Genomic DNA, 8,438 nt, shown 5'->3' on the forward strand with positions numbered 1-8,438 from the left:
AGCACATCAAGTAATCCAAAATATTCAGATTACGTTACTTCTTAAGTAATTTAAGGATTACGTTACAAACTACATTTTGGTGTATGTAATCTGTAATCTGTAGGGAAACATGTTAAAAGTCACCTTCCCAACACTGCATATCACATAAAAAAAATAACAAAATAAAATGGTAATAACACTTCTAAATAAGTAGTAATAAAAAATAGGAAGACAAAGGCGTCAAATAAGACATAAATTATATAAATGTATGTACAAGTAAGTTCAAGTACAAGACCTAAAATAAAAAACAAGTGTCCAATAAGAGCTGATGTTTCCATAAATGTCATCATAAAACAGCTGCACATCACACTTGGGAACAGCACACTTTTTTTTGTTTTTTTTGTTTTGGTTTTTCCAAATTTTAATATTGGAACAAACAAAGATTTCAGTACAAAAAAAAAAAAACACACTGAGCAGTTTTTACATGTTGTCCTCATCAGAATCATCCTCCTCCTCCAGAGAGTCCTTTGCGCATTTCTCCGCCTCTTCTCTGACGTCTTTTGGGACCAGTTCGTGTCGTCCGTTTGTCACTTCTCCCACCCAACTCAGCTCCAGCTCAAACGCCTTGTCCTTTCACCTCGTCGTGAACGATGTAGATTATTTTGGCCACTTCTTTAACCAGCTCCCGACACGACATGTCCTTCATCTGGAGCTTCTCGATCTCGGTCTTTGCCGCCTGTTTGGCCTTTCCAATCGCACAGCCCCAGTATCCGTAGGAGATGCCTGAGGGGTCCACCATGTAGCTAATCGTCATCTTTGTCGTAGGAGCCCAGAATAAAACTGCAGCCGAAGGGTCTGACGGCGCTGTACAGGGTGTAGGCGTGAACGTACATGGCCAACGCTCCGACAGGTGCTTCAGTGGATGTCGTGTCCGTAGTTTGATCTGAAGTTTGAAGCTTCGTCACGAGCCACTTCTGCCAAAAGAGCAAGTGCCATGCCGACGTGTCTGTCTGAAGATGCGTTTGTTGGATCCTTCTGTAAAGTTTAGACAGAACGAGTTTCTTCCCAATGCCTTCATGGCGTATTCCATGGAAAACAGCTAAAACAGCTGCACATCACACTTTTCTTTTGTACCAAATGCAGAATCCTACACGTGTCACCAATTAAGAAAATAACATCGCAGAATGAAGTAAGTACAGAGTCGTGGGCGTGTGCCGGTGGCGGTGAAAATGTGTAGATCAGCAGTACGGCGTGTTGATAGTGAGCGATTAAAGATTGCTCAAACATGCATGAATCACTCCACGCAGCGATTGGTTAGAAGCTGTGAAAAAGTCGATTTTGCATTACAGGAATAATAGGTCTGCTTTAAAAGTGCTTTAACAGTGCGCTGGAGGACAGGTCCGAGTTCTATCGTGGATTTGTTAACCTGGTTTATGGCCATTATTTCAGCAACAACAGCAGATATGACACATCAGCACCAAAACCGGTGACACGGTGAAGATGGCTCGCAGCCTGCAGCCCAAACATGTCAAAGTAAATGTATCTCCCACTGTATTGTCTCAAATGAGGAGATAAGTTGTTAAAGGTCCAATACCACACACAGTTTTGACTATATTGTACCAAATGTATTATTGATGAGCTTTTAGTCATGTTAGAATGTTGTTATCTCCTCAAAAACACACCTGGAGTTGTGTTTTGCTTCATTCACATGTTTGAGTAACACTTTATTATTAGTCTGTTTACATCTCCAAAGCTTAAAATGTTCTGTTCCACCCCGTGATGTCATGCAGTGATAGTTTTCAAGCTCCTTTTACCTTTAGTTCAAAATCAGGACTAAAGCAGGTCTAAACCATGTCTAAACCAGAACTAAAATCAGGATTAAACTCAGGTCTACAACAGGTCTAACCCAGGACTATACCAGGACTAAAATCTTGACTAAAACCAGGTCTAAACCAAGTCTAAACCAGGTCTAAACCAGAACTTAAATCAGGATTGAAACCAGTTCTAAACTAGAACTAAAATCAATGTCTAAACCAGGACTAAACCAGGACTAAAACCAGGACCAAACCAGGACTAAAACCAGGTCTAAACCAGGATGTAACCAGGACTAAAACAGGACTAAAACCAGGACTCAAACCAGGACTAAACCAAGACTAAAACCAGGACTAAAACCATGACTAAAATCAGGACTAAGATCAGTACTAAACCAGGACTAAAACCAGGACTAAACCAGGTCTAAACCAGGTCTAAACCAGGACTTAAACCAGGACTTAAACCAGGACTAAAACCAGGACTTAAATCAGGTCTAAACCAGGACTAAAATCAAGACTAGCCAGGACTAAAACCAGGACCAAAACCAGGACTAAACCAGAACTTAAAAAAGGTCAAAAATCAGGACTAAAACCAGGTCTAAACCAGGACTAAACCAGGTCTAAACCCGGATTAAACCAGAACTAAAATCAGGATTAAAACAGGTCTAAACCAGAACTAAAATCAGGACTAAACCAGGACTAAAACCTAAGAATCAAAGTAAGAGTCAGGTTTGTGAAAACACACGATAAAAATCTCCAAAACGAACACGCATCCTTTTAATTTCCACTTTGGTTTTGACTAAAAAGTTACGTAATGAGGCTTTAAACGGAGAAGTAAAACAACTCGATATCCAAGCGAGACAGTTATTATAGAAAACCACACAAAGCCCGCAGCCAGATGATTTAATTAAAGATGGTTAAAGGAAAAACACTTCTCGCACCTTCTCCGTCGAGCCCAGGAGCGCAGGAGCAGATGGCGAGTGCATCCCAAGAAGTTGTTTGAATAATGTACTGAGTTAATACACTGGACTAGAACATGGACCCTGGAGGTTAAACTATCTGTCGTTTATGTTTTTTTTTAAATTTGTAATACAGATTTTCTTTTGACTTTCAGTCTTATTTCTAATTTTATCAAGTACAGCTCCATTTTAGGATTGTGTAACTCGTGTCCGTCAAATGCTTTTCTCCATGGAGATGTTACTTCTTTTTCTGGAACGTTTCATTACAGAATTAAAGGTTGTATGGAGGATTTTTTTTTTGTTTTTTTTGTTTCAAATTGTCAATGATAGCATTATAGAGGTGCAGTAGCCTTGTAATTATGATGACCAAAAAAAAGAGAATAAAAATTCATCAACTCTGGACGTGGTGGGGCTAAACATTTGCCAATAGATAACGACACTGCCTCGTTATCTGTTAGCTGACAGGCTGTCAATCAAAACTCCCTACGTTTCTAGCGTAACTGACTTGCCTGCGCGCTGCCGGTACGTGGTTTACGTTACACCTGTCACGCAGTCCACAGACGCAAGCCGCACAGACGCTGTTTACTCCACCAACGCAACAGTTCTTAGCGGCTTTTTTTTTACCTATATCTTCCTCGCAGTTCGCACAAAGTTTGTTGCAATGGCAGACAAGAATCCAGGAGCAGTTAGCCGCAAAAGAAAGTCCGTTTTTGAGGTCGCTGAAAGAAGAAGACAAGGGGAAAAGCAGCGAAGCCAAACTAAGGTGATTCTTGAAGATTCATTCCAGCGATGGCGCAACTGAAGCAGACGCAGGGTCTAAAGACTGACGCACATTGGTCCACAAATTACTCCTGGACAGGTCACTTCTGCTTATTATGAAAACGTACTTTATTTCCAAGAGCTAGACAAACGTTTTTCAGGACACGAAAGCGATATCCTATGTCTGAAAACGTAATTTTCAAGGCAAAGAAAGAGTCCGCTTGCTGCTGCGTGTTGTAGCTAGTTCATTCGCACTGAATCTCCACGCAACCTTCTCTGCTCCCCTTTCCTGCTCCTGTCCCCGCTGCTCGATCCGCTCTTCTCCCTGCTCCTCACTTCTCGTCCGCGAACGAAATGTCCGCACACCCCCTCCCCCCGCTCCTCACTTCTCCGTCTTGCCTAACCAACACTGTAGTTAGTTGTTTACAAGTCATGTGCAGCACCGGCTGTAAACAAACCTGTTTCTGGCGTAAGGAGGAGGCGGGAGGAGGCGTTTCTACGTAGGAGCTGTAGGGGAGGGGGGGTGGTTTCACGCATGCGCAACATTTGAAAAAGGACAAACAGTCGCTGGATTTCTCGTTCCTTGGAAAATCCTCTATACAACCTTTAAACATTTCTATCTTCACGGACGGAGACCAAACCAGACCAAGTTACAGGTCAGATCTGTGGAGAGGCGACCCGGCTCACAGTCAGAATGGATGTTTTTATAGGTATATTTGAGTTATACAACCACATGTAATTGAATATATGTAAGGTGGAGCTGCTTCATGTCATACTGTGGAACATTCCAGGCAGAGTGAGGACATCTCCATAGAAACAGACAGATGACAGATCCACAGCCAAAAAGTTACACAGTGCAATAAAATAAAAGTAAAGACATACTTAAAAAATAATTTTGCCGAGTTTATTGATACTTTGCAGCTGATGTAATAGATTTCTAGACTGATTCATCAGATGGTTTTCACTTCATGTTAAATCCTGGTTTAGACCTGGTTTAGACCTGGTTTAGTCCTGGTTTATTCCTGGTTTTAGACCTGGTTTAGATCTAGTTTTAGACCTGGTTTATTCCTGGTTTTAGACCTGGTTAGATCTAGTTTAGACTTGCTTTTTGTCCTGGTTTAGACCTGGTTTAGACTTGGTTTTACTCCTGGTTTAGTCCTGGTTTAAATCCTCGTTTAGTCCTGGTTTAGTCCTGGTTTAGTCCTGGTTTAGACCTGGTTTAGTCTTGGATTAGACCTGGTTTAGTCCTGGTTTAGATCTAGTTTAGACCTGGTTTAGTTCTGGTTTAGACCTGGTTTAGTTCTAGTTTAAACCTAGTTTTAGACCTGGTTTAGACTTGGTTTTACTCCTGGTTTAGACCTGGTTTAGTCCTGGTTTAGTCCTGGTTTAGATCTAGTTTAGACCTGGTTTAGTTCTGGTTTAGACCTGGTTTAGATCTAGTTTAAACCTAGTTTTAGACCTGGTTTAGACTTGGTTTGAGTCCTGGTTTAGACCTGGTTTAGTCTTGGATTAGACCTGGTTTAGTCCTGGTTAAAATCTAGTTTAGACCTGGTTTAGTCCTGGTTTAGACCTGGTTTAGTCCTGGTTTAGATCTAGTTTAGACCTGGTTTAGTTCTGGTTTAGACCTGGTTTAGATCTAGTTTAGACCTAGTTTTAGACCTGGTTTAGACCTGGTTTAGTGTCTGGAGTGGAATAACCGAAAAAAAGGGGATATAGCCCAAAATGTGAAAACAGGAAAATTCCTCCGTGTAATCCATTCATTTCAACAAAGTAACTGTAATCCAATTACCACTCACTGAAACAGCAACTGTAACCGAATATAGTTACTCATAATTTGTACTCTAATCACGTAACTCCGGTACATGTAATCTGTTACTCCCCAACACTGGTCCTAAAACAACAAAACCAGTAAAATAAGATAAAAATAAGAACCAAAAGAATGAGCAAAACAATAGAATAGGAATAAATAAAACCAAGAAAATACATTAATCATAAATAAAATAACCAGTACAGTTTGCTGAATCTGATGTAGTATCGCACCAAAAGCAGAAACACAAAACCTGTCATGCAAACTTTGAAGAATAAACTCTACATTTTGGATTAACTCGCCGCCGTCTCCGAAGAACGTTGCAGTTTTTCCATTAGCAATTTTGCGAGAGCGTTTCGACTATTATCACAGACTTTGACAATGTAGCTGTTTATTTATCCTGCCGGTTTGCGCATCTGCTCTGGCAACGATGTGAGCAGCAAAATGTGCTCCGTCCAAGTATACAAAATGGCTTTTCAAATATGTTCTAACACGAGTGCTACTTTGTTTTAGCGCGCGTGGGAGTGCGTACTGAATCACCTGATATCTGCTACATGTGTTTGGAAGTCAACCCTGAACTTCACTGGAATATATTTAGACACTGTTAAAAACGGAGCTAAATACTAAACCACTTTTTATTGCCGCTGAACTGCGTAAATGGCGTTGTAATAGCTCCATCTGCTGCGGTGCTGTACTCGTTTTTTTTGAAGTGGAAACCAGGTCAGTTTGCAGCTTTCTGGTCAAATTCAAGTAGTTGGTGACATCACGTAAGACTCCATTTAGTTCTCTAGCTGCTGTCCAGTTTAGCGGCTCCGTTTGGATGTAACTACACAAGAGGTGGGACCGAGTCGTTGTTTTGCAAGTCTCAAGTAAGTCTCAAGGCTTTGACCTCAAGTCCGAGTCAAGTCCCAAGTCAAATACAGGCAAATCCAAGTCAAGTCTCGAGTCGCTGGTCCATAAGTCCAAGTCAAGTCCAAGTCATTTAAAGTCTTTAAACCAAAGTACCAAAAAGAGCTAGAATTTTTGCAATTTATATGAATTTTAAACTAAATTATACTTAAAAAGTCATGGTATATTTAAATAGAGAGTATTTATATAAGAGTTGTAGAAATGCTTTTTTTTTTTTTTCCTTTTTAAATGTCTTGACACGATCTTAGTGTGAATAATTACATTCAGAATAGAAATAATTCAGATTTTAAAGTGCTTAATAAAAGTTATGTTTGTCATCTAGTTTGCACTGAAGTGGAAGGATCATGTTCTTTGTAGTTCCCTCTGTTGTACTATATTGTACTGCATATTAGTGTCTTGTACTGTATATTACTGTAGTACATGTGAGGATACCACATCACAGTACTTCGGTTACATCTAAAGTAACTAACAGAGAAGTGGGAGCAACAGTAGCTCAGTTGGTAGAGCATTTGCCCACTGATCTGAAGGTTGGCGGATCCAGTTCTCAACATAAAAACATCACAGGTTGAGCGGTCAGATCCACTGACCCACAGGTTGGCTGGTGTGATTCCAGCTCCCACAGATGAATGCTGTCGTTGTGTCCTTGGGCAAGACACTTAACCCACCTTGCCCACAGTGTCTGCGTACACTGGTGTGTGAATGTGTGTGTGAATGGGTGAGTGGTTCCTTGTTGTAAAAGTGCTTTGAGCCTTGAAGGTGGAAAAGCGCTATAGAAAAATGTGACCATTTACCAACATGTTCCAGTTTGTTCTTGTAAAATTAAGTACTGCATGTATCAACTGTGAAGAGAAAAGTATTTTCAAAAAACATATTTTTTCAGGAGAAGCATCGAGTCTTCTCAAGTCACATGCCTCATGCCCAAGTCAAGTCCCAAATCTTAGTCCATTTTATCAAGTCAAGTCTGAAGTTCTAAAAATAGTGCCTCGAGTCCAAGTCACGACTTGCAAGTCCCCGCCTCTGAACTACACCCACACTACCAGTCAAAAGATCGGATATGTATCGGTTTTAGGAGCACATATCCAAGTGGCCTTGAAAAAAATCAGATCTGTGTTGTTCATACTGTCATTAAAAGATCAGATACAGGAGCATAGGGGTGAAAAAATCAGATTTAGGTCACTTCAGGCTGCAGTCTGAACGAAGCCTTAGATCTTTTACTTAATCTGAGCTTTATGTCTTATGTTGATAAAACCTATTAGTAATAAAAGTTCTAACTCAAATTCTACAAAGCTCCGTTGGTAGAGGTTGGCAGTTCGAATCCCACTCTCCACATAAACATGAGCGGTCAGATCCACTGGCCCACAGGTCGGTGTGATTCCAGCTCCCACAGATGAATGCTGTCTTAGTGTCCTTGGGCAAGACACTTGACTCCCCTTGCCCCCAGTGTCTGCGTACACTGGTGTATGAATGTGTGTGTGAACGGGTGAGTCATTCATTGTTGTAAAGTGCTTTCAGTGCCTTGAAGGTGGAAAAGCGCTGTAGAAAAATGTGACCGTTTACCATGACCGTTTATGAATGTGCATGTGAATGGGTGGTTCTTTGACATAAAGGGCTTTAATCGCATTGGAGGTGGTAAATTGCTCTATAAAAACGTGACCAAAAATGCATAAAAGTACATTTTGTGAAACAGTAAAAATAATATGTTAGTCTTCTACATTTTTAAAGATGGGTCCGGTCAAGCGGTAACAGAGGGAAACAGGGGCAGGTTTTTTAAATTCAAATGTCTCTTATTCAGAAACTAGAGGGACTATTGAAATAAGTAAAGTATCAGAATGTAGGAAAGAGTTACACTCCAACAGGGTAAAGTTAAACCTGTGATATTCTTTCAAGTTGTTGACAAAAAATTTTAAAACTCATGTCGGTAACGGAGGGAATGAAATATGCAGCACTTTTTGGGCAATAAATACAAACAGTGATAACTCTTGGTTCTCACTTACATATCCTTAACAAACTGGTTTGAATATTTGCTTCATATAGTTTTCTACCATATGGTACAAGATTAGGCCGAAAAACCTCTTACTTTTTGACTAATGAGATTTTTTATTAAGAAAGGTCATGGTAACGGAGGGAAAAAAAACAGAGGGAAAATTGTGCAAACAAGTAGAAGGTGCAGGATTTTGCATAATTTGTCAACTTTTTTCTTCTGAATACTTTAAT

The 8,438-nt window shown here is 40.3% G+C and overlaps 1 pseudogene; it reads right to left on the minus strand.

The window, feature by feature from the left end:
* Nucleotides 1–420: 420 nt before the first annotated feature.
* LOC129408651 (proteasome subunit alpha type-3-like) lies at nucleotides 421–955 on the minus strand (annotated as a pseudogene).
* Nucleotides 956–8,438: the final 7,483 nt, after the last annotated feature.

This window comes from Boleophthalmus pectinirostris, unplaced genomic scaffold (assembly GCF_026225935.1).
Source record: "Boleophthalmus pectinirostris isolate CB_2022bp ecotype Guang Dong unplaced genomic scaffold, ASM2622593v1 HiC_scaffold_17, whole genome shotgun sequence".
NCBI classification, from domain to species: domain Eukaryota; kingdom Metazoa; phylum Chordata; class Actinopteri; order Gobiiformes; family Gobiidae; genus Boleophthalmus; species Boleophthalmus pectinirostris.